Source organism: Calypte anna, chromosome 2 (assembly GCF_003957555.1).
Source record: "Calypte anna isolate BGI_N300 chromosome 2, bCalAnn1_v1.p, whole genome shotgun sequence".
Taxonomy (NCBI): domain Eukaryota; kingdom Metazoa; phylum Chordata; class Aves; order Apodiformes; family Trochilidae; genus Calypte; species Calypte anna.
The window spans coordinates 11,944,589-11,972,237 of record NC_044245.1 but is presented as its reverse complement, the minus strand read 5'-3'; positions in this window follow the sequence as shown (position 1 = coordinate 11,972,237).

Sequence of the window (27,649 nt, the reverse complement as noted above, 5' to 3'; positions counted from 1 at the left end):
CAAGTCTTGCAGAGTGTCATCTGTAAACATAAAACCTGTATTTTTTCCCCATGCATTACCTGCATTGTGTCCATAATTAAATTGTTTTTATTCCATATTTACTACCTGTATAGTCTTTTTTGTTCCTGTGTCTTTTTTGATTCTGCATACCTGAACTATTAATATAATTATTACTGCTACAACTGTAGTTCTCCCTTTACTGTGGGTGGTTTTTTTCTTTTTTGTTTTTTTTGGTTTAGTTTTGGTTTGGTTTGGGTTTTTTCCCTATCAAATTCCTTTGGTCTTCTTTCTTCTCATACATCTTTTTTCCTAAGCTTGTCTCCTCAGACTAGTGGCTTCTTCCCTCACAACACAGTACTGTTCTATCTTATTTCTTTCCCCTCAAGCCTATTCCCAGGATTTTTCTCCCTTACAAACTCCTTTGTTCCTTGTCCCTACTAATCTCTTGATCCCCTGCTTGCACACACCACCACATATTATTCACTTCCTTGCTGTTTTACCACATCCCCTTCAGCAAACTGATAATGCAATTTTAAATGAAACTAAAAAACTTTAATATCACTCTCATCCTTCTTGGATTTAGGCTTGTGGATAGAGCCAGAAGCAAGATGGGAAGGGGAGCAAAGGCAGGGAGGGATGGGAGGGGAATAGCTGAGGAGAGACAGAAATGTCAACTTGATAGCACTTCACAGTCTGTTTATTTCCCAAAGAGTGTCATCTCAGCTGGGTAGCAGAGCAATGTGAGACACCAGATGTGCAGTTCTAACACTGGTGTCAACAAGAGCTGCTCATGCAGGTTTTGGCCAGCACATGATGTGGGATGTCATTGCCTTTCTCTGCTGCAGCCAAGACACACCCCAGCAACATGACAATGCAAGGAATTAGAAAACAGGCAAGCATAAGTAAACAAAGACTAGAACCATCTTTTACGAGGACAAAAGCAGCAAGAAAAAAACACCAATATCAGTATTAAAGTAACAGTAAGGTGGTCATCCAGCTTGCTTAAGGGAAACCATGAATTTATTGACAAGTAAAGGCAGTTCCATACTGCAAAGAGATGGTCCCTCCTGGCAAAAACCTTAACAAGAAGGTCCAATACTGCCGTGCTAGTCTCACAGATCAGAATGCAAAAAAACTCAAACAGGCAGCTGTTTGACCCCAGACTTCTTCCCTTCTATACCTGGTTTTACCATGGATGGAGCATCACTCTAGGTATCCCTTAGTCATGTTTTAAAACAAGCATGGCGTTGATCTGAGTTTCTAGATCTTTTGATACAGACATTGTCAGGAATTCATATGCTGAAAAATAAGTTTGTTGTTGTATAAAATGCTATTCAGTATTGGTGGGAAAGTTAGTCTCCCTGAAAATAAAATGCATGGCAAGAAAAGAAGGATATATCTTTTCACAGAATCACAGAATGTTTAAGTTGGAAGAGACCTCCAAGATGATCCAGTCCGACCTTTGACTAACACCACAGTCAACTACTAAACCATGTCCTTAAGGACAAGGTCCAAATGCCTTTTAAATTCCTTCAGAGATGGTGACTCCACAACTGTCCTGGGCAATGCCTGACAGCCTTCTCAGTGAAAAAAATATTTCCTAACATCCAGCCTAAACCTCCCCTAGTGCAGCTTCCATCCATTCCCTCTGGTCCTACCACAATTTGCTAAGGAGAAGAGGCTGTTTCCTTTCACAGTCTAACCTCCCTTGATGTAGCTGAAGAGAGCTCTAAGGTCTCCTCTCAGCCTCCTCTTCTCCAGACTAAACAACCCCAGCTCCCTCAGCTGCTCCTCACAGGACTTGTGCTCCAAGTCCTTCATGAGCTTTGTTGCCCTTCTCTGGATACGCTCCAGCACTTCTATGTCCCTCTTAGAGTGAGGTGCCCAGAACAGATCACAGAACTCAAGATGTGGCCTTACCAGAGCTGAGTACAGAGGGACAATCACCTCCCTATTCCTGCTGGCCACTGAGTTCTTAACACAAGCCAGGATGCCATTGGCCTTCTTGGACACCTGCACACACTGCTGACTCATATTAAGTCGACTGTCAACCAGTGTCACTTTGTCCAAGATGACCACCAACCTTTACAACTCCAACTACTCCTTCCCTGTTCAAAAGCAGTAAATCTAGCATTGAGCTTTCCCTAGTTGGCTCAGTCACCAGCTGTGTTACCTGGTTATCTTCCACACACTCCAAGAATCTCCGGGACTGCTTCATGTCTGCAGTATTATATTTCCAGCAAACATCTGATAGGTTGAAGTCTCCCAAAAGAACAATAGGAAACGAATCTGAAACCTTACCCTGCTGCTTATAGAACACTTCATCAACCTCCTCTCCCTGGTTGGGTGGTCTATAACAGACCCCTACTATGATATCTGCCTTGTTGCTTTTCCCTCTGTTTCTTACCCATTTATAATTCCACTTATACTAGTGAAGAGCATAGGTCAGAGTGTGTACCAGAAAGGATCTTAACTCCTGTGCAAGCACTAATAAGATTAGGTGTTATATTTATTTAGCAGAATTCAGACAGGAAGATTATTCACCTGCTGTTCCATTCAAAAATTTGGCCTGCTGTGTCATATGTGACATAATTAACAAAACATTACAGAGTGTTTTGAAGAACCAAGCAATGTGCAATTTTCTCCAAAAGTGTGGCTAAAGAAATGATTGGAGGGTAAATGGAACAGCTTTTACTGAGACAGCTAACAATAAGACCTATTGGACTCCTATTATCTGCTATTATCTGCTTTTCAGGTAGGAGAAAAATACATTTCAGGAATCATTCAGTGTCCTATTTTAATAATTCCTGAAACATGCCAGTTAATGACAAATCTGATTATGTGTTTTATTTTACTTAATATTTTCACAAAAATATGGAACCTGTGGAAACTGCTACACAAAAAAAGGTTTAAAAGGCCAGCAGATGAAATCTCTGCATATTCCACAAAGGAGCAGAGATATTAGCAATACAGGGAGCTGGATTTAATGCTCCAGTTTAGGGATTGAAGGCTGGGTTCTGTTTTTTAACAGTAGAGTGGGACATGTGTAAAACTTTTGGCAAGTTCTCTGTGGTTTCCAAAATCCCTCGCAGCTAGGCACCTACTTAGTAGTTCTGGGCTTGTGTGTCTTTCTGCCTCAGTTTTCAATGTCCATTTTGGACAAAGTATGAGTTTATCATTGTGCTGAGACTTCTGATGGTCCAACTAACATTGCCCACTGCAAAATAGGTGCCTTGGTCAGGTGTGTCAGTGTGCCTTGTATTTTCAGGTAACCAGAAAACAATTACAATTTCCAGGTGATATTCAAGGCTGTGTATTTCTTTTCTTGAATTAGAACCTGAGCCTGCTGGGAGGCAGCATTGAGAAAGAAGTGCTGTTGTCTCTCAACAAGGCAAACCTCTGCCAAGTAGACACCCCTAACTTCTGCCAAACTAGGACCTTGAAGAGGAAATGAGACCAGGTCTCCCTGGTCTTTCACAAGAGCTGATGTCCTCTAGCTCCCAGCCCTGGGCTGACCCAGCCTCACACCATTAAAAATGCACCAGCCTGTGGCACTGCACACTAGAGATCATCTATTCCTGCTCTAGATACAATCACAACACAAATAAGGATAAATGTGCTGTGCAAGCTGTGGTGTGATCCCTCTTTGGAGTGCTAAAAGCCTTTTGCTTCTCCCCATTAGTCCCGGAGGTGAGGATGCCCAAAGTACTATGCTAGACAATTGACTCTCAATTGCACTTCTCTTTTGTGAGGACACTTATTCATTCCTCCTTTTTGCTTTCAAATTTCAGCTTTCGTTTTTCCTTCCACTTACTGACTGTATAATACTCTCTGCTTAACTGAAAACTTTTCTAGCTGAGTAAAGCTCTGTATCAGTGATAGGCCTGGAGAGTTAAGATCATTTTCCTTATGGAAGAACTGGATATTGTTTCCTACTTCAAATTGTCTTTAGGAAATTAAAACACTTTAATGTGAGGCAGTGCCAAATGTGTCAGGTGAGGTCAGCCATGTGTCACAAAAAGAGCCACTTGTCTGTATCTAACATCTCAGGCCTTCTGGAATACAACTTAACTCTCTCATTCATGCTAAGGAGCATGACCTTATTGAGAACAGTGTGTGCAAGATCAGGCCCAGGAGTGCTTTTTGCTCTGTGTTGGCTTCTTCTTAGCCATCCCACTGCAGATTTCAGTATAAAAAGTAGTGCAGAGATTCCCCATAGAAAGTGTTTTGGCAAAATGCTCCAGCAAAATTGAGACTCAACTTCCATGGAGTGTGTGTCAGCTTTCACCTGCTGAGTCTAACAGCTATTGATGGTCATTAAGGGCTTGCTTAGAAGGAAAAGTCCACAGCAGATAACGTGTGAGTTCCAGACAGGCTTAGGAGAAGAAGATTACTGATGCAAGCATTTACAAAGAAACTGGTGTTTTGGTTTCACAGTAGCTAATTTCCCCACACTGTGCATCTGTGGGTCACATTCGTGCGGGATTTTAGGATTTTAATTTCAATTCCGTTATTCTCACCATTTGTCCACAGTTGGAGATCCCTCAGAAATGTGGGAAAAATGGAGGCTGGGAAAAAAACACCCTCTTACAGGTCAAACCCATTGCCCAAATCCCAGGACAGAAATTACATCTTCTGTGTGGATGGTTCACTACCATGTATCCTGCTATTTCAATGCCTACTGGTAGTTTTTGAGACTGCCCACTTTTCATTGAAATAGCCAGCAGTGGTAGAGCCAATGGGCTTTGCTTTCCCCTTGCAGGGAAGGCTCAGGTCTCAGCTGCTACGTTTGATGTTTCCTGTACTACTAATGACTACCGCAGAGCTCCTCTCTGTGGGAGCTATGACACAGAAAACCATTTTACTACTTCTGTGAGACACATGTAGTTGAGTTCCTTGAGTATATGTATCACTAAAAGACTAGGCTCAGATGAAGCAAAGCACAAAGAAAACATTTTCTCCTAACCTGTGTAAGAAAAATGTATCTGAAGAAAATACAGGTGTCAGGAAAAAAAGTACCAGGAGACACTGAATGCACTAGCCCACTATCAGGAGAGCCATTAACTGCTGCAGAGCTACTAAGACTTATCCATAAATTAAAACAAATGAAGATACCTATTATAACATCTAGTCTCATTACATAACATCTCATAACATCTAGATTCATGTTCAAAAGGATCAGTTATAAAAGTGTTTCTGAAAAACTCCCTTTTACAGAAGTAATCTCAATAGTTACTAAATTTTTTTAATCTCTCATTGATGAAAAGAATTTAGACTGGAAAAATACAGATGGAAAAACATCCAGTGACTCCAGGCAGGAGCATATATATTTTTAAATGCATGACAAGGCCAAATGTTTTTTTTCTGACACATCTTTCACTATCACCAAATTCTTTTTCAGTATCAGAATGGAATTAAAGTTGCTGAGTATCCACAAATCAGCAAGAACCAGACATTCCTTTCACAAGCTTTTGGAGCTGGATTTAGGTGCCCAGTTGTAGACTCATGTGACAGCTTTAACCACAACTTCTTCACCCCACTTATTTTAGACCTCTCATCTCTTTTGGATACTGTAGACCATGTGATTCTGCAGACACATTGTGAGAATGTTCTTGCAATAGATAGATACACTCTTAAATCATTATTTTGCTTTCACTCTATATGGACTGGGTACCCTTGACATAATTTAAAAATACAGTGCAGCGGCACAATTTAAGATAAACCACTACCAATAAGCCAAGCAATTTAAAATCTCATATCCCCTTCACCTTCGAACAAATCCCCCCAATTTACAATTCCTCTCAACCTTTCTGGAGAAAAAAAAAGGTATGAACTCAGCAATATGCCTTAAAAAAATAATTTGAAATTATACTGCCATTCAGTAGTAAAACAGCTGGCTGAGATATTTGATGTATAAGATAACTGCATCATAGAAAACAAGTTGCAGAGACCACAACCTTTCAAATGCAGACAATAAATTTAAGATATGATCTTGAATAAATGTACAGTGGTGCCATTCTGGAGGGCTCTCTCTTCCTTCTGCCTCACAGTTTCCCTCTTCGGTTTCCTCTGCAATGGACCTATATATAGAACTTCTTAAATCCCAGAATTGTCCCTGTATGAGGTTCTCTAAGAGACTACTTTGTCATTTTTTTAGATCTTCAGTTTTACGTGAGTTGTGTCCTTATCAAAAGTCACTGGAGCTGTTAAAAGCCTGTTCATATGACGGGCTCAAATCAAGCCCTTCATGGAAAGTTAGACACTGCAGTGCCTGTATCCTTTGGACAGCAGCTTTTTATCACTGTTTCAAATGATCCAGCCATAGCAGTCAATCTGTTAGCATTTTATACTTACTTTTCCTCGGTGCAAACAGTCAAGAATTGGGTTTTCCATCACTTCCAGATTTTATAAGGCTTCAGCAAACTGGGCAACATTTTGCCCCTTGTTTCACCCCTGAAACTACATCCCTGTACAGGTTCACAGCAGTGTAACTGAGCACAGCATCTGGCAGAAAGCCCAGAATTTGACCTGGCAGGCTTATGGTGTATGGAGATGGTATTAACACACATCATGAGCCAAATCTCCACTCTGGCTGCTTAATAAAAACACTACCACCTCCATAATTACATTTAACCTCTTATATTAATAATAAAGTAGGCTGAACTGTTAGCTCACAAAATTTACTATTTATCAACCACAAGGGATTTGCAATTTGTAACTTTTTTTTTTTACAGTTTATAACTTTTGAGTAACAGGAACTGAACAGGAACAGGTGAATCAGCAGCATTTCACCACATGTTTAGAATATTTATTAAATTTACCATGAGGCCACAGATACACTTGAAAAATATATTCAGAATGCAATTTTCACTAAAAGGTAATACAAAGGGTTTATTTAATTATAGACATCATAAAAAAGATCTGGTTTTCAGCATCATGACTACCCCATATTTTTTGCAGAGAAGTCAGTGAAGATCAGTGAACTGATCTTTTTTTTCCTCACTTAAGGGAATAATTTTATTTTTTTTAAGTTAAACAGAGTTTTGAGTTTTGATTGAAAGAAAATATTTAATTTTGCTTGAGATTTAACAATTTTTGTCATTAAGAAGACTAAGCATTTTAATAAGGAATGCCAAGATATTTTGACACATGGAAGGATTTCAGGGAATGTAAAAGATGAAAAATATTATTCATCAGATGCATGGTCAGCATGTAGTGGCAGAATGGTCACAATTGATTTTCCTTTTTGTGTTTAGCTAATTCTGATTATCCAGAAAGATGTAATAGTGCCTGAAGTGAAACAAACATGTCCCATGCACTGAATTACTCCCTGGCTTTCATCAAACTGTCCTCCCAAGCCTCTTACTACTCATCCTTCAGCCAGGTTACTGTATTTGACTAACAGATAAACACAACAGCACTAGTGCTGAGTTGAATTAACACCAATTAGCATTTAAATTGCACATTTAAATGAGTGCATTAATGGGTGCATGCAATTTATAACCATCTCCCCTCCACTTCCAGCCTTATCTAGTGCTAGAGATTTGTCTGACAGCCAGTATCAATCTGCCTAATCTCAGAATGACTACTTGCCTGCATACATTTAGTTAACACACACTGATTAAAGGAAAATTCTTATAAGTTAACTTTAAATTTACAATGCAGTTTGACATGCATTTTATCAACTGCATCTGATTTTACAGCTACCTTTCAGGGGCCAAATATTATCTGATTTACAACTACTTCCCAATGTCTTCAGATGAGCTGCACTTCATGTTAGGCTGGAGCAATTCTGGCTCAGTGTTTCACTGTCCATCCATACGGACTGCAGAAAATTACTGCCTGTGCCATGACATCCCTCTCTTACCCTGAGATGGAGCTCTGAATATCAAAACATGATCCTTGAACAGAGGTAAAGTACAAGTGAATCACCAATCAACAAAGCCATGAATGAGTTAATTATAATATGTACACCAAAACATTTAGTGAGGGAGATTCTGGAGGTCTAAAGTATACATTTTCTGTTACCTGAAATGAATTTGTAATATCACTGTATTATGAGAAATATCTACTGTCACTCATGGCGTTGTCATCATCATTATTACTGATGTTCTTGTTGTTGTTATTGGGTTTTTTTATTATTGTTTTATGGAAAAGAATCTGTAAAACCTCAGGTAATAAGCTGAAATAGGTGCTGAGGTAAAAAAAAATCACTTCAACAGCTTTAGCTGTCACATCTGTTACTTCTGACAAAGCCAAAACAACAGCAGTCTCACCACAGAGACTGTGAGTATGGGAACCTTACCCCAGCCTCACCTTCACTGCCCATAACGTGCCCCATACATCCACACACTGCTGGGGTAGCACTAAGGCAGTTGTCTGAGTGCCCAAAATGCCCAGGGACAGATAAAGGGTGTCTGTAGCATTTCTGCAAAGCAGCTCTGAGAACAGAAGGCTACATAGACATAAATAGGACTATTTCCAAATTATGCTATCAGTAGTAGATGTAAAGGTCAATTGTGTAAAAGACATGGATGCATCTCTGGAGCATACCGATACAAGGAATGCAACAAATTTCAAAGGAAACTTTATATATCCACATTGACATAAATCATCAGAGGCAGGAAAAAAACATTTCAGAAAGATTTGATGGGAGTCATCTAAACTACAATTAGCCATGAAACACTAGTCATTAAAAGAAAATTGCAGTGTGCAGAGACTTGTAGATTATGTCCAGCAGCATTTGCAATTTTGTGATAATTTCATTTTATTCTGATATCTGGCTTCAAAGATATAATGTTATTTTTTAAATATTCCATGTCCATTCACAGTCCTGAGGTTTATTATTTATACACTAGATGAAAGCTCCTAAGTCTTTTCTTGAATAACAAACTACTATGGCAAACCGACTCATCAAGGTTAACCATTCTTTTTGCCTGCTACCTTCAAAAATTACATCCTCGAGAGGAATTGCACAACTAAGTCAGATAGTGTGGGTAAATTTAATTAACTAAATGTCAGAGTCCACAGTTGTTACAGATGACATAAAGAGAAAAAGAGATAGGGCATAACCTTGAGGTACTTATTATTGCTGCCAAAAGCTTTAAGGAATTGTTCAGCTGGATGTGAATCTTTCAGTCTGTGGCACAATTAATATGTGTGTGTATCACAGCACATCCCTCAAACTAGAATTTCAATGTGATGTTTCTTGTTCTCATTGAAGATATTCCAGCGTGTAAGGGAATATAATACAAAGGGGTTTGCCAGGGCAGCTCTGACACCCACACACTCATCAGACAGGAGAGGTCTGGACCCAGTGATGCTCTTTAATTTCAGCCACAGCAGGGAAGCCCCAGCTTCCCCCAGCTAAGGCTTACGCTGGCAAACAGCCAGTGACCTTGGAGTGGCCACATGTTCAAATGGTGAATCTGCAGCTCTCCTTTGCTTTACAGTGCCAACAGGCCTCCTACTTGGTAGATTCTGGGTTGGTAGGACCTAGATGCCCCAGCTAAGAGAAACTGGGAAGCAGGGCATCAGGCATTGACCTAAAACTCTTTTTTTATATCATGGCATACACTACCTTTGCAAAATCAGCTGTTTGCTCTAAATACTGATCAAATGGTTTGGGGGGAGAGAATGCAATATTTGTGCAGATTTTTGTAACCCCCAACAAAGTAACTAAAAAGCACTGATTGAGCTCTAATATCCTATTGTTCTTCTGGGCCAGTGAAAACTTGATGTGAGAACATCACATTTAGTGCCTTGCTTAAGGGAAAATTTTTTAAAAGAGAGACGTTCACTTCAGGCTTTTCTAATTTCATCAAGAGAGGTCCCTCATGAGATCCTTGGTGCCTGCTCACTGGCATCCCATTGAAAGGGAAAACACCAGTGTAGCACTAGAATAACAGCAATGCACACCCAGAAGGCACAAACCTTACAGAGGACCACCAGACGGCTGGTGACCTGCTCTCTCTGAGACATCACTAAAAGGTGACCCAATGAACTGGGATTGTGAAGACCAGCTGTAAAGAAATAGCTATATATTTCCCAAAAAACATGTTACAGTTATTCATTGTCCTAACTAGCTTAGGTGTGGTAGATGGAATCAGTAGAAGATATAAAGGGTTAATTACGTTTCAGAAGCAGAATAGGAAATTAACTACAAGTCACAGTGAGAAAGAAATAATGAGTTCATGATAAACCCAAGAATAATATAGAGGAAGGAAGGGGAGAACCAAACACGATGACTTATAAGAAAGATTCTGACCTTGTAAAATTACTTTAATGCTCACAACTGACGCAAAAATATATATTCTCTAGTTTGAATTATTATAAATAAATAGAAAGACATCAGACAATTATATTTTGGAACCACAGCATAAAATGGTTTGATTTTTTTTTTTAATAAATATTTGATGGTTTTAGGGGAACATAATGATAGGTGGCAGCAAGATAATAATTATTAAGGTATAGCAGACAGTACTCTATATTTGATATACCTATGAGATGCAGTGAAGTGAAGGGTTTTTATTATTATTTACTGAGACATCCACAGAGCCATTGCTAAGGATTTGTGGGAAATTTAGTTGTCATGCCTAGGCAAAAAAAAATTTAAAATTTTTCCAGACAGCCTCACAATGAGAGAAGTTTTCCTATAATACAAACATATTTCTAGTCATTCTTTCTTAGGTTCTATTCTGATAGGAATGAGCTAAAATAAACCCATAAGAAGTGAATATGCACAGAACATTTCTTGTCTCATTCACATTCCCCAAAGAGTATTAATGCCTTCAGAGATGTCAAATCATCATAAAGGGTATACTGCACAGAAGCACTCTGTGAAATAAGAGATGAACATCATTAAAATTCAAAAATGATGAAATAATATGTTTGACTCATACAAGTGATGCTGATTTACACCAGCTAAGTGCCTCTCTTAGCTGATGCTTTCAATATATATCTTGAAACATGTACTGCTTATGCAACCTTTTAAAACAATTGCAGTGTACACATATGGTCTTAAAAGTATTGAGTTTTCAAATGCTTGACCTATGGGTTATATGCAAAGCTTCTGTTCAAGAGCTATGTGGGCTATATATTAATGAGGGGGAATCTAGGAGAGGTTTACTACAAAGCTTGTTCTCTGCTAATAGGCCTTGCTTCTGCTCCCCAAAATTTTTTCTCCACAGCAGCTTCACTGCTTCCCTTGCCTTTGCTGTTCCCTGCCCACCCTAGCCCAGAAAGACAGAAAAGAGGGAGAGAGAGCGGGGGGATCATTACCCCTGTCTCCCTTATGTGGGTGTAATGCATAAAGCACCCTGCAGCCGCATGAGGAGGCTACTGGGAGCAGCAGGCTCTACTGCACAAAAATACCAATTTGTTACTGTTACTTTGCCTTTGTGAAATATTCCTAAAGCTAATTATAGAGGATTAGAAGATTGTGCCTGTTCCTGCATGGAAATCTTATTGTTTGTTATCAAGCTGAGGTGCAAGTCATCACACGATGAGAACTGCAGGGAGGTGGCACCTCAGTACTGGCATGCAAGGAAATGCCTCTTGCAGGTTGATGAAGTGGTTATGAGCAGGGACACAACACAGCCCAAGCACACAGCAGAGGGGCTGAACATACAGAAGACAGGAAGGTTCCACATGGCCCAGTAAGGACACATGCCTGGGAGTCCCCCCAGGACCTCAGCAAGCCGCCTCTGAAGACCTGGGTCCATGATATTAAATGAGGAGACCACATCCAGGCTGCACACTGGAAACCAGCCCATGCCAGCTCCCAAATCTGACCCAGAATTAGTTACCAAGTTCCTTATTTTGGATGAAAATCATACCAGTATCATGGCAAAATTTAATGTAGAAAATAAGTTCTAGGTGCCCAGGAGCACATGGCACCTTCTAACCTACTACATATCTGAGGCCAGGCTCCTTGAGTAGAGAGCATAATTTTACTACTGATACTGTGTCCAAGCTCCAATATTTTGAGAGGTTTTACCTTGTCACCAGCTCGTAAGAACAGCTTCAGTTGGGATCACAGCATGGCAGGGTCACTCCACTCTTAGCTTCCTGGGAGTACAGGTGGGGAGAGATCACTGCTGTGTCAAACACTCCATCAGCCTGGGGTAAGCAAAGAGAAGATGCCAGGTAAGCTTGGCTCTGGACCTGACTCAGTAAACCTAGGTGCAGCTAACATGAACATTCCAAGTCAGGTTATGCATTTGTCTGCTCCACAGGATAAAAGAAAATAGCTTTATCCTTCCTGTTTGCCACAGAACCCTTCATCCTTACCATGCTGGGTTATAGGGAGTAAGCCTGGTGAAGAGCATTGTAGGTGAATTTCAAGACTTCATTTTGAACGCAGCAAAAATTTAGGATAGAACTTCAGGTCTGAAAGAGCTGAGTGCTGAAGACCTTCATTACCCACAAAGTGATATAAAACAGAATAGTCAATTAACTTGCAGCCACTGACAGGCCCTGACAAAGTGCCCAAGTCATCTCACAAACATTGTCCATCCGCTTTTTGAGGCAAAAATGAGTAGCAAACCATTGAAACAAGATGAACATGTTGCATTTAACATGAAAAATCAGCCTTCATTCATCCTGGATACAGCAATCCTATTTCTGACAATGGTCCTCTGTAACAAGGTAGAATAATCCACTACTGTATCATGAATCCCAAAAGTATAATGTTGATAAGAAAAACTAGAAAAAAATCCTATTACTGTATATTGGTGAAAAAAATCCTGAAAGAGAGCAGTTGGAGGAGAGGAAAGAGGAAAAAGGAAAAGGAAAACCAAGGAAATAGACTATAATTTTTACTCATTAAGACAGATATTACTTCCAGTAACGTGTTTCTGTGGATTTCAGTAGCTGAAATAGAATGATCGATTTCTTTTTTGTTTGTTTGTTTTGTTTTTTTAATGCATCTCTGCTGTTGGAATTAAACTTCAAGGAGAAAAGAGGAGGCTGATGGAGATTCTTGCATGTACTCAAAGCCAGTTGTGCTACCCCCCTCTTTTAGATCAATTTCACATCAAATTGTAGCAGGAAAGCAATTGCTCACTCCTAAATGCTTATATGGTTCTCTTCATGTTTAGATCTTGTGAAACTGCTAAAGCAGTCACTCCAGGCCTCCTGGTAAGAGCTATGCTAAATTATTTTGTAACAATTTTTGGTTTGTATATTTATTATTTACCACTTAACCAGACTGTTCAGTGGTTTTGCTGCTGAACTAGTTTGGCTGGAGAGAGAGGTATAGAGAATGTTATGAGTGAACAGTGCCAGCACACTAGTTAAATAATCCTGCTGGTTATCTCTGTGCTTGGACAAGTCTTCCACAACAGGTATTATTCTCAGTGTGCTTTGCAGTTTTGATGTATGCAACTTCAATTATTTTTTCCTATTAATCCTTTGACTATATATTAATCCTTTTCCAACATATTCCTTCTCTGCTTTTTATTTCCTGTCCTGTAATACTTTTAAAGGACAAGTAATACATTTACAAAAGCAAAAACTTGAGCCCTTTGTTGCTTTCCATTTTTCTGAAAGGACACCATGAGGTGTCTATAGCTGTACAAATTAGAGGTAGAATAAGATTACACAGTGCCCTCAGCCTCTGCCTAGGCTTTCCTTCACTATAGTCCTGTTCATTTTTAGATATCTCAAAAGATGGAGCTTCCCCCTTCACTTCTGGCATACCTTCATCTCCTGTTTATGTCCAAACCTATTCTTCTTCAGTTTAAAACCATTTCCCCTTGTCCTATCAGAATGGATGTTGTCACAAACAGCTGATCAGACCCTTAATCTGAATTATTATAGAAGATATCCACTATAGCTGTGCATCGCCTCAGGGTAGTGTTAGAGCAATCAGTGTCCATTACATATAAACACCACTTTGTTAGAAGCTCTGCATGTCCTGTTAAAGCACATAATTGTTGCCCTGAAATGCTTTTGCCTTGCACCAATGTACATTGCTGCATATGCTGTAATAAGGCATTTCAGGAGGTGTTCACAACATCTAACTTCAGTTGGCCTATTTAGTCAATGGCAAAAGGAAGGCATTTGATTCAGGTGCTTCAGACTGCTCTCCAGAGCAGACTACATTTTCCCATTTAGTACGCAGGATGTTTAGGTTGCTTATTTCAGTGCTTCAATTAGATGCTTAAAGTCTGAAAATGTGAATACCCTACTTCTTGACTTTACTATCTTAGATTTCCATTGGCTGCACTATATATCATATTAGTTGACAACTTTGGGCTTCCAAGATGGTAATTACCAAGCTTTCCTCCTTTCTTTTCAGACTAGCTCACCTAAATTGTACTTTTATAGCAAAGAGCTGGCACTTATTTCTTGTGAACTGAATTGCCCTTCCCTATTGCTTCATTTCTGTTCTTAATACTTCTGCTGAATTTCTCAGCTTATAGTAACTGTTTCTCTTTCCACTCAGTCTGATGTTTGCACAATTTGCATAATAACTTTTCTTCATTCCCAACCTGAAACCAAAGGTGTTATGATCTATGAGATTTGAGGAAAGTCAAAAAGACAAATATTTCTTCAGCTGCTGGAATATTAATATTATGTCTCAAGAATATCACATATCATAAAACAATTCTTTTTTTCCAGATCATGTAATTGTCATAAGGCAATATTCTATGCTTAAGCAGATTTATTGCCTCTGTTACTTTCCCTTCACTACTAAATGTTTTTATTATATTTTCTAACTAAAAACTATGATTTTCTGCAGATCTTCCAGAGCTGCTGACAGAGCTAATTGCTAAATTGCCACTGATCTGTGCTCCAGGTAACTTTATTATCAGCCTTGATGTCACCTCCAATCCTATTGCACAGAAGCTTTACAAGGCTTTAACATTCATTGAATCTGACCAAACAAATTGACTGTCCTGTTACATGTGAGAACAAGATTTAGTAATTTGACTGCATCCTTTACCTGGAAAATTTCAAGCCAGTACATCAATTTTCAAAGGTCACTCACTTGCTCTATTTCATTTCCCTTCCCTTTCTTCAATCTGTTTGCTTTCCAGTAAGTCATTCTTGTTGCTTTTCAGGATATTCTGGGGTGACAGAGCTCATTACTTCTCCAGGACTAAGGAAAAGAATACACTGCATGACTGGTGTCATGTAGTGATCCACAATCACTAAAGAGATTCACTTACACTTGCACTTACAATAGGGGATCCTGACCAAACAAAACATTCCTGAAGACCGCCCGCCTTCTTTATTACTCCTATCATGTGGTCAGAAAAAATGCTTGTGATGCAGACACAGATACAAACCTAACACAGCAAAGGATGGGCCTCCAAACAACAGTTTAGCTCCATCTGAAAGAACATAGTGTAAATTTATATGGCTGTAGACACACACAAAAAATAAATATTAAAGGCTGAGTTATACACTGGTTTTTCTCTTCAGTAAAGTTACTTTTATCTGGCTTATTCCCCTACCTTCTGATTTTGCCTAAGCTCTTCAGCTGATACTAAGTTTGTTATGTCAGCATGTTAGTCAATCCTATTGCAGCTTTTATCAAACTGGCAGACTGTAGCTCTGTGGGTTTTTTTATGACATGGCTGCTCTGACAGATTGCTCCCACATGGCACTGGACAATGCAGTGATTCAGAGGAGCAGGTGGGAGCATCCACTTGCAAGCAGCCAATTTGACGGATGAAAAATCTCACAGAAGCCTATAGCAGTAAGAGGTTAAAATGCTGTCTTCCAAAAACATTCACTTTCACCACACCTGTACTGAGAGACTATGCAGTCATATTAGTTTCAGAGATAATTAAGAAGAGCAGAAACCCCAAGTTTCTCTCTGGTTTTGTCTCACATATATGCACATATAGGAAATTTCTTGATCAGACTGGTGGTTTCTGCAGTTGCCTTGTCTTCTGATAATGGCCACTATCAGATGTTTCATAAGATGTGGACAAAAAATAACAAAATAGTGGATCTTTAAAGCTACTAGATTAAGTTTATTTGAAGCCCTCACTGTGTAAAGACAGGTTATGACTTCAAGTATGTGACACTGAAATCAATGACAAACTATTTTAAAGTTTACCATTCTTACTATTCTAGCTTGTGGTCATTTTGTTAGCTATAGAGAAATCATATTTAAGAGTCCTGTTAAAATCTGAAATGTCAATAGTAGAATTTAGCTATTAGATCAATAGACTAATTGCTTCTTGAGTGAAAGAAATGTTTCCTTCTGGCCATTTTGAGCTTGCCAGTTTCCAGGCTCACTGTCTGATTTTCTGTCCTTGATTTACAAGCTTGGGTGAAAACAAACTTATATTTACCTCTTCTAGACTTCTCATTACAATTCTGCATTTTTCAATATGCATTTTTTCAATTTTTCAATTATGCATTTTTCAAGATTATTAATTCCTTCCCTCTAAATCAGTTTCAAAATTCCTTCCTCATAACTCCTTTTTTTGACACGTTGTTTAGGTTGTTTCCTATCTCTTGCTTTGACATTTCTTTTTTGCTGCCAATGATTTTTATAACCTTTGGCCACAAATCACACTCATATGTACAGATTATAAATCTCCATATGTAACACATATTTACATAGTGTCCACACAAGAACCATATGTATTATTTCTATGAAACAGATGTGGCAGAATGGGAAAGTTCCAGTAGGCAAGAGAATGAAATCAAGAGAACTTCTGCAGTGATCAGGGAAGAGCAACAGAGATTTTCCTGGCCTTCCTAGATCTTCCTGGAAGCCCAGGTACCTCCTTACTTCATTCACAACCATGCTATTTTTTATGTAGGTGTTTGATGTCTTATGACATGAACATACACAAACATTAACTTTTTGCATTTCATGTAGCTATTAAGAGCAATAATGTATTTGTAGATGTCAAAGTTCAATCAACCTTACCAGAAGAAAAAAATGTATAATTTCTATTGCTTTGACTTCAAAACACATATCTTTTGGACTATTTAACTCAGTCAGAGTAATAAAAAGCATATTGTATATTTCTGCAGAAATTGTAATCCATTAGCAAGTTAATGGTTCAAGGTTAGTTAATATATCTCACACCTTGCTGCATTTATTTGCTGTAATTTAAACAAGAAGTATGAATAATTTCAAAATGTTGCACTCCTTGATACATTCCATGCCATCTAGTACCAGAGTTTTCTATCATATTTTGGAAGTTGAAAGATTTGGTATGATCCCTGAGCCAAAATTTTGTGCACTTCCCTTTCTGAAGTCAGGTTGGTTACATTAAATGGATTTTATCAAAAATACTGTTACTAAAAGCACACCAGGAAATGTCAAACGTTTATTTCTCAGTATTTGTACAAAACAGTTTATTAACTCTTTCAAAGATAAAATCATGCAAATTTTGGTGACCACTTTAAAATATTTAAGCTGTCCTATTTAAGCTGTAACCTGAAAATATGGCTGGAGTTTTTTTTGTTGTTTCCTTCTTCTTCCTCCCTCTTCAGTGTCTATCTCGGCAAATGCTAGAAAAAGAGATTAAAAAAAGCAGGTTTCCCATTACAGGACTTATGGCTTTGGAACTGCAAGGTGCACCAAGAGATAAGAATTCAGAATTAAAAAAGAGCATGATAAGACTCTCTAAGACCATTTCACTCTCTGAAAATACCTGTTCTAGGAGACCTTTTCTGGGTGTGCATTTTATTTATCAGAGAGCTGTGGACAGTGAAACACTAGCAAATGGCTACTGCAAGTAGACTGGAACCAGCAAATAATACATATGCAAAGAGCTGTTCTCTGGGAGTCAGACTCTGGCAAAGAAACTGTTATAGGTATGTAGACTGTGAGGGGAGGAAGAGAAAGTATAGCAATGATTTTTCAGAATCAGAAATATGCTGTGAAAGTTCAGTGGTACACAAAATTACACATATTCTAAGTGTGGGCTAATGTTACTACAACACACCATTTTGTAAAATGTTTAAATATGGATCAGAATATGAATGTAAAAGCCATGAACAATCTCGTCTGTTCCCCACACATACGCCAGAGCAAATAATGATGTGATTTGAGAGGCATAATGACCTATAATGCATTTGCCCAAAGGTGCAATTGGGCATATGTTTTCTATTCATTTTTGTTCTCTATTGCACATTTCCCTCAACTTAATTATTCCATTGATTGTAATTAAACTCCCTCTAAGCCTGTGAGTATGGAGTACATTTTCCAAATAACTATGAGCAAGCTGACTTGTTTCTGAAGCTCTTCTAAACTCTCAGAGCTCTCTAAAATGCCTAACAGGCACTTTATCTGAGAATATAAATGCATTTTATTTTAGAGGGTTTCTATGACTTTATCCATATTGAAAAGAGAGAGGAAAAATCTTCTAATTTTCAAACTATGGAAATCAAACTTATGGCAAATTGTTTAATCCATTATTCTTACTATTTTTATTACATTAGCACCCATTAAAATGCAGGCATCCTTACAGAGATGAGTATTCTTTTTGGCTGAACAAACATACATGAAGGGACACTCCCTTCCCAGAAAAAAAGGCTAATACACATATACCTTGGATAGAAAACATGATAGTAACTAGGTAGTAACAGAACTACCTGTGTAACTAGAAATATTTTTTGCATAAAACTGTAGTCTCAGTTTGCCACCTGTCTAACCATCTCAACATTGCAACCTATTTTCACAGTTTGAAAATGTCTTTTGATGCTCAAATGTTCATGTTCCTCAACTGCAAGGTAGCACCTGGTGGCTATTTTGTTTTCTCTCCCTCTCTCCACTTCCCCAAAGCCACAAGCTGTCCCCTGAAAACAAATGGTCTTGCAGTAGCTTTATAATAAAAAAATAAATGATATGTCATGAAGCATGATATGCTTCTGAGAGGACAGTGCTGTAAGAAGCTTTTGTGAAGTTAATTTTCATGTAGCTTACTAAATTACCAATAAGATTGCTTCATACCTCAGAATTACCATGTTTATCATGCATTAATATTATGTGGCTGTACCATGTTCTAAAACAGGATAATTTGAAATCTATTTGTATCTAAAGATTTCTGGTGACAGATGATTCCAGATCTGAATGAAAACAAAGTAGAAAACACCTTATTAGAAACAGCTAGCAAAATCTCATGTAAATGATAGGTTATAGACTTTGGAAACGTAACACTTACACAGTTACCCTGCAGAATATATCAGTTTGCATTTTTAAATCCCCTCAATATGGATTACACCGATTTTGTTCAGTACTAATTTTAACCTTGTTTAATGAAATATTTTATAGCAGTAAATTTGTTATGTCAATAAGTTACTTTCATCAGTGGTACATATAATCTCAACAAAAGCAATATGAAATTTATTCAACATAGCCTAATTTAATTAAAGCAGTGTTCCCTGATGTTAAATACAGTAAGGTACTTCAATTCTTTATTTTTTGTATTAATATCAGCTCCTCTGTGATTTTTCCAATAGTAATTTCATGCTGGCCATTTTAACATTTCCCAGTAAATCCTGTTTAATATGTTTTTTGATTGTTAATGAGTTTTGATTTGTGTCCTGGAATATTTTGTCTTCCAATACTTGTCACAAATCAGTTGAGACTTCAAGAACTCCACTGATCTTTTTCAAAGAAATTCAGGTCCTAAGAGCATTGTCTGCATATTAAATATGATAACTGCAGTCTGATACTGTTCTTAATCACTGGCAGAAGAAAAAAATATTTCATAGTTATAAGCATGAGATGGATAAGTCTGTTATAAGTCTGCTATGACAGAAAAGTCTATTTTATCATGCCATTTCTAAATTTTTCTAGTAGGCATCTTATCTTATTTCCTTAAAAAAACTGTAGAGAAGTAGCTAGTGAATATTTCAGGCTTTCTTCCATTTTGACACGTAATTTAACATATTTTTCATGGACTCACACCTGTATAAGGAATTTCATGCTGTCCCAACATATTTAAAAAATTCTTCTTACTGTATTTGTGAAGAAGACAATGAGAAGGGTGCAAACATATGAAGTCCTCAGAATACTTAACGACCTTAAGTCCAGCTGATGGTATCTGATTATTATGAGCCCTGTATATGCCACAGCTCCTTCCTCTGCTTCTTCATCAGATCAAGTCTTTTGCCATTTACGTCATAAGTTTTTTGCACTGACCTGTTCTTGTCATCCATGGTCTTTGTTCTTAGCTTCTGATTTATTTTTACTGTCTTCACAAAATCTCTAATTTCCTTTTAAAAACAATTCACTTATTTCTTTCACCTTCTTTGTTAGGCTTAATTATTTTTAGTCAAAGGTAGCTTTTGTGACAGACAAATTGTGTTCTGGGACAAAGGTTCATAATCTACTGGAATGGCCAATTAGCATTCACATGAGTATTTCTTGTTTTCTCCCTTTCCTGATTTTCCATATTCTTTGCTTTTTGTAAAAGTGACTTTGTAAAAGAATAAAGTATGAGTATTATTGACCATAACTAATATTCTGTATAATTATAGTAAAAAAACATGGATCTTGATTGACCATATGATTCATCATATTTTAAAGCGAGGAATAAGTCCTCCTCATAGGTCTACAGTAGAATTACATTGAGCTTGTTTCAATACTTGTCTGTCAGAAAGTTATAGAGTTCATTGCTTGGAAATTCAAAGGCAAAATAAAGCCTACAGTTAAAGCTGTCCTGGATCAAATTATGGTCTTCTGGGCCAAACTCTGCTATGATCAAGCAACTTTTCTCCACAGCTGTTCTATAAAAAATGCTGAAAAGGTGTTTATCCCCTCTAACTCATAAATTTGTTTTCTAAAGCTAATTTTAATCAATATGCCCCTTCGTCTGAACCCTAATTAATGGTTTTTGACTCCTGTCCTTTCAAACTTTCAGTTACTTTGACGTAAAGAATATTTTTGTTGCTGAGTTTCTTCTGCTCACATTTCCTCTGTTTTCTAAGATGTCACAAGAAATGTTAACATTCAAGTCATATGAAACACCCTTCCACATTTCAGTAATACCCACCCCATCAGATATTGTTTTGTAAATAATTACTTCCAATTCATCTTGTTTACTACCAGGGCCTCTATCCAGTACTAATATAGACACCACTGAAAAATATCTGCTTTCTACATATCCTGACACCAAAATTCTTTATAACAACTTATTTTATAGATTCATGAGCAAAAGACTATATATTATTTTACAGTTCTTTGAAAGTCACTGCAATTTTTGTTGAAATGAATTTTCATTTGAGGCAAAATGTATTAGATTAAAATTTTCAATATTGTCAGATAAAAAAAAAAAAAGTGACCAAATTAATTCCTTTTCTGCAAGAAAAAGGCATGATGGTCATAATATTAATAATTTAAATGACTAATGCATTACAGTTAAAGCAATCAAACTGCCATTCTGGAATAGCTATTACATTTTCAACATTCATGAACAATGATGTAGATGTTGGTTCCCTAATTATTAGCTCTGCAGTAAGATTAACCTCTCTCAGGAATCTGGTGTATTTCTTTCAGCTGCAAATTAAGGAAGAAAACAACATAGAAACAAGTTTTTTACGTTATAGAATTTAAATATTTGAATACTCTAATACAAAGAGGTGATCAAAGCAAAACTTAAGTGAACATATTACTATGACAAGTCCATATAAATCTCCCAGTGAATCACTAACATCTTTTTTTTTCACTGGATTGCTATATTACAAATGTGTTTGAAAACATTTTAAAGGTTTTGCATGCTAGGTCTTCACAAGACTGAGAATCTGGACAGGTCCAAGTGTAATCAACCAATTTGAATATAAGCCAGTGGATTATTTAAACACACAGTTTCAAAAGTATGTCTTTCAGTAGTTTATCTCCTCCTGAACTAGAGAAACAAAATCCTATAATCTGACAGGGTATTATTGTTAGAAGTGTTTTATTTTATCAATTTCAATCTTAGTGTGTGTCAGTTTTTAAGGGGGGGGAAGAAATGTCATGGAAAATGCTGACCTAAATGCTAAAATAAAAAAGCATGCAGAAGTTGATTAAAATCTTGAAGAGGAGGTGAATATTTAAGGTAAGTCTCCCTCTACTTAAACCCTCTTAAATGTCATCTCAGAAGAGCCTAAAGATGGTAAGTAAGGTATATTTCATAGCAAAATAAAATTAAGAAGTCATTAAAAAAGCACATCCCACTTAACTTTATGATCAACACAAAAAATTAGGGAGTGTCTAAATGACTATTTACAAGTACAGCTTTTCAAAAAGCAGAATTTTATGGCCTGCACTCAGCACTGAATTTCCAGAGGATATACAACTTACATTCACCCCACTTGCTGCATAGCCATAGACATTAATGTCTGTCCACACTCATCTGTTTGCACATTTTCCCTCTACAGATGGAAAGACAGAAAACTCTCAGGCTCTACAAAGATACACAGACAATTGCCCTGCTGTGGGAACACAAACTCTGGCACTTCCTCTGTGTCTCATCCTAAAGAAACATCTCACAGAGCTCTGAAGGAGGTAATGGATGTTATGGCAGTCATCTGTTGCAGTGTCTCTCAGTTCTAATAATGCAGGATATCACTTTCTACAAAATTAAGCACAGAACCTCTTCCACAGGCATTGCAAAATGTTCTTATGATGTGTGGGAAGTACAATGCTGTGTCTTTTTAGAACTCTCGTTCTAAATCACGTTCTAAATCACTCTCATTGTAATCACATTTATTTAAAGACTACAGCTTGTATAGCTCCTCCCAGGTGTCCCAAGACTGCTGGGAATCCTCCACTTCCAGGAAGGGAAACCAGCTTGTGGCATGGTGAACACCTCACAGAGTGTTGTGAAGGAGTACTTCATCAAGAAATTCTTCTGCTTCTAAGCAGAACAGAAAAAAAAAAACAAAATGTGAAAGATTATGATACTGTGATTAATGTCAATATTTCAAAATGATTGAGAGCTGCACTATTGCATTCCTTGCCCTGCTGAACTCCTGGTAAACTCAGTATTCATACTTCCTAAGGAGGAATTCTTTTCATAAATTGGTTTTCAAACGTAAGTAAGTTTGATCTCAAAGAACAGATTCTTACTCCTTTTCCTTTCACTTTTTATTCTTTAGCTGATGTCCTTAATAATGAAGGTAAAACCCATCCATGTGCATGGGCAAAGATGTATTTATTTTCATCCTGTTTAAAATTAGACCTCTAACAAGCATTCAGACAGCTGTAAAGATGCATCCTCTTATCATTTGGACATTTTTATACAAATGTAATTTGGCTGACTGTGCAGGAGTTATTACCTACTTACATATGCATAAATGAGATAAAAGTCAGGGCCGTATTTTCCTACAATGGCATGCAATGCTTTTTGCTTTTGAACTGAAAAAATCACAGCAAACATTTTTCATTTTAGAGCATGCTGACTCATATGCTTTTTACATGCTAAAATATATTTACAAAGGCAAATGTACACTCAGGTAACATGTTGTACCAGTCACAGAATAGCTGTTATAAAATCATGTACTGAATTCTATCTCTCTCTCTATATAGATTTTAATCATAGTGGAATGTTTTTATAGTATACATATCCATCATCTATATACACACATTTATATTGTATGTTTATACTTATGTACATTTAAATATATATATATATATATATTTTATATATATGTATAATTTCTTTTCTTATATCAGATGTGTGTAAAGTTGAACATGAACCACACTGATTTAAAGAAAAACAAGTATCCATATCTGGTTGTTATAAATTCAAACTAATTACTATGATGAGATAGTTAATATACAGGTTTAGAAGCAGAGCCGTTTGCATCAAAGTTCTCCTTTTAGTACTTCATTCTCAAAACCAGATGAAACAGATAAATAAAAAAAAAAAGTCTTCTTTTCTGGAGAAGTTTTATTGTTTAAGGGATTCAGAGTAAAGAAGTGGGGATACAATTGCTAGTTCAGCTGCTCTCCTCTTGATATTTTGATATTCAGTTTTCTAACTTATTTTTTGTAAGCTAAAACCTTCACTGTCGTGTCTAAAATTTTAAATTTTACTTAGTAGGGCTTGCTGGCCTATCATTGACCTCAGCTCAGCTGCTGTACTAACTGTAGTAACTATAATAGCAACAGCAGTGGTAGCCTAGTTATGTTACTCTAATATAATTCCAGTGTTTCAATCAACTTCAGCGCAGTCAACATCATCTGTCCAAACAAATGAATCTTCAGGTTTGAAGCATTTCTCATTATTCATGCACACTGCCATTAATTTGTTCTGCGGGAGATTCAGAATGAGGGAATGAGCTGTGTTGTTGCTTTTTATATGATTTGACTTTTATTACAGCAACAGTGACTGATAGAATTATTCTCTTATCTACAAAAACAGGAGGAGACTTATGCAATTTTATTATCTACAGTTAAAGTCCAGGCAGATAGTTCAACAGAGTCTTTCAAACATTCTCATGCAGCTCCAGTTATCCAGAGGTTTAAAATATCCCTTCACTGTCAACAGCAACCATTAAGGTAACATATAATGTTTCAATTATGTTTAAACACTTCCAAACAAGAAGAACCAGCTTTCTGAACAATATATACTGTAATAAATTACAGTATACCATATATATATATATATATATATAGTAAATATATAAGGTAATAAACCACTGAAAATTTAAGCTAGGCTCTTGTTTCCACTCTTGCTTTGTATTATCCTGGCACTGTAAAGCAGCCAGACAACCTGCCAGCCCAAGTTCATTCTCTATCTTGGACTCCTCCACACTCCCCCTCAGGTTTCACCAAGTCTCAGAACTCCTTGGCAAGAAGTCATCTGCAATTGTGCTCTCCGTAGAGTAGTGTCATCAAGGTACTTTTCCAGTTATATATGAAAAAATCTGGAAAGCCCTCAGTAAGCTTTCCTGAGCTCATCCCCTCCTTTTGATTTCCCATCTTTCCTTAGTCCTAAATTTGTTTTCCTTAACTTCTTCCTTCTACCACCCCCTTACTTCCTACTCTGTGGCATAAAGTCAGTTCTCTAACTGATTACATGATGTCTCCAATAGCTCCTTTTGCTCAAGCTCCAGAAAATGGCATTAACATATCAACATTTACATAATTGTAGCTTACACATTGCACAAACAAGTATTACATGAACTATATTTTAAATAATTATGGGCATACAGCATCGAGACACTTCTAGCTTAAAATAAGATGGAGAAAAAGATCATGCCACATTTTGAAACAGGGGAGGAAATACATCCAAACCAAGTAAAACAAACTAAAATTCCACATAAACTCACTTCTCACTGTGTCTGTAGCCAAGGAAGGGATCAGAAGAGATCTGAAAAACAAGATGTTTAAAAAAAAAAGCTTTGTCTGATTGATCTTTCTAAATAATTTCTGAAGCATCTGATATTCAGTGCTGTTCACATATGTTACTGAATTTTGGTTTTTGGTCTTCCTAATGAAGTGAGACATCAGTAAGCCACATCTTTGGATGTTTCAGAGCATTGTGGCTGTCACACTATCTTATGCAATAAAGATAAAACAGATCAACTTCCCTGTTGGCCCTATGAAGATAGAAAATCTGTCTTCATAAATAAAGTATGTCAATATCTGAAATTATAACACAATTCTGTCAACTGACAGGAACAGCAATTTTTGAAGTGTAATCTGCATATCTGCTACCATCCTGTAAAATAAATGCTGGCTTCTATTAGTGAGAGAAAGAAAGTGCTCAAATAAAAAGATAAAGAAAGTGTGAGTGGAAGAATAAACGAAAACTAGCTTCTCAATTTTCTGGCTGCATTTGGTATTATTCACGCTTCTTTTGAGGGTAGGATCTAGGAAGGTTGATAAGAATTATAACTTATGTTATAACCACAAGATGAAGAAGGAGAGAGACAGATAAAAAACTGACCACTGTGATATGCAATGAAAATTTTTCCTAGGTCATAATTAATGGTATTTATATTTTTACTGTGATTTTATTAAAGCTAAATGGAATTTTAATAATGAAAGATTTCATCATCATCATCATCGTCATATTTTAACTCTACATTTCCACAGAACAGTCAAGACACTTAACTTTGTAACTTTGCTATCAAAAATCTCCTATAGTCCCCATGGAAAGTATTTGAAATGTCATTTTTCAGAATAATCCTTCTAAGGGCATTCAAAGAAGTTGGAGATTTTTTTACAGGATAGGCCAGTTTGACACAGATATAACTTTGGGAGGTTTGCTCCAGAGCTGTAAAATACCACTCCATACTTGTACAATTTTGCATGTTCTTTCCTCACATTTTGTCAACACTGGCACACACACTGCCACTGGAGAAAGGATACTGACATTCTGTCTGACCTAAAATTGTTGTCCTCATCTTTTCAGGTGATAGTTACTCTTTAATAGAAAAATGGGAATTATAATATCTTTTCCAAAAAGCCCAGTGTTAAGGGACAGATAAATTTTCTAACAGTGTATAGGTATTCTTCAGAAGATTCAAAAATGGCTTTATAAAACATTTCACTTCTAAATAAAATATGAAGAAAAGTGATTCACCAGTATAATAATGGACTTTCACCTGATAATCCAAATTCTTTACAACCTTTCCTCAATTAACATGCCACATAAATTTGATTTTTTTCTGTTTTATATGAAAGCTTGAACACAAACAGAAAATTTCTTATGAATATTTGTTTGTTCCAAGAAGACATTTCCATCAACACAGATTTAAAGTTGACCTATATTCATCAGCCACAAGCTGTATTAAACCCATTCAAAATAATCAGTGCAATGAAATTGTTTAGTAAGGTTCCTCAGTTTAGTAAAAAATCCAAGAAGAAAAACGCAATTAAATTCTAGAACTTGAATATGTGTTTTTTCACCATGTATTGTCACTGGAGGTCTTAGTTTTGGTCCTTTGAAGTCAAAGAAAGAGTGAGTTTGAAGAAGAATAACCTAAGGGAGCATGCACAGAAACATAAATGAAGCAGATCCTCTTACAGGTGTTCTGCATGTGTGATGCAAGACACACAACTTTAAACCAGTCAAAGAATTCAAAATTTTTGACAAATATTAAGTCAACTTTTTTTGAGTATAGCAGATTTCTCAGGCATGTGAGAACGGAGGAAAAAAACTGAAGATTTTTTTCTGAGCAAAATTCAAGGCAGCTAGTCTAAACACCTTCAGTGGCAGACAGTGAGAAGTGTAAATGAGACACTGTCAGTTGTGATATACTGTAAGCCACATAAATACAGAATGTGAAATTTATATCACCTAATTTATATATCGTAAAATTACTTACCAAGTGCTGTAGGAAGAATGACTTTCTCTAGCTGGGTGTCTGTAAAGACTGCAGTGGTTTACCCTCTGAGACGGGCCCAGCACACTCCATAGTTTTTAGACCCAAGACTCAGCATTTTACTTCTAACACAGTTAGTTAAGTGAGGAGCTAAAGAGTGATGCAGTGAAAGAAGACACAATAATCAGATAAGGAGCCAGGTATTGCTACTTAGTTCCTGGCCAACAACTGTTGGTCTGTCTCACTGTGAAAATTTTCATTTCCAAGACCATTCAGTTGTTTCAATACTAACCATATTTCTTACCAGGCAGACCACTCCAGAGCCTGCTTCTCAATGAAGAATCCTAAATATCTCAGTCCCTTATTAACATTGGCTTATCTCAAGGTTGGATTTGCAAGGAAA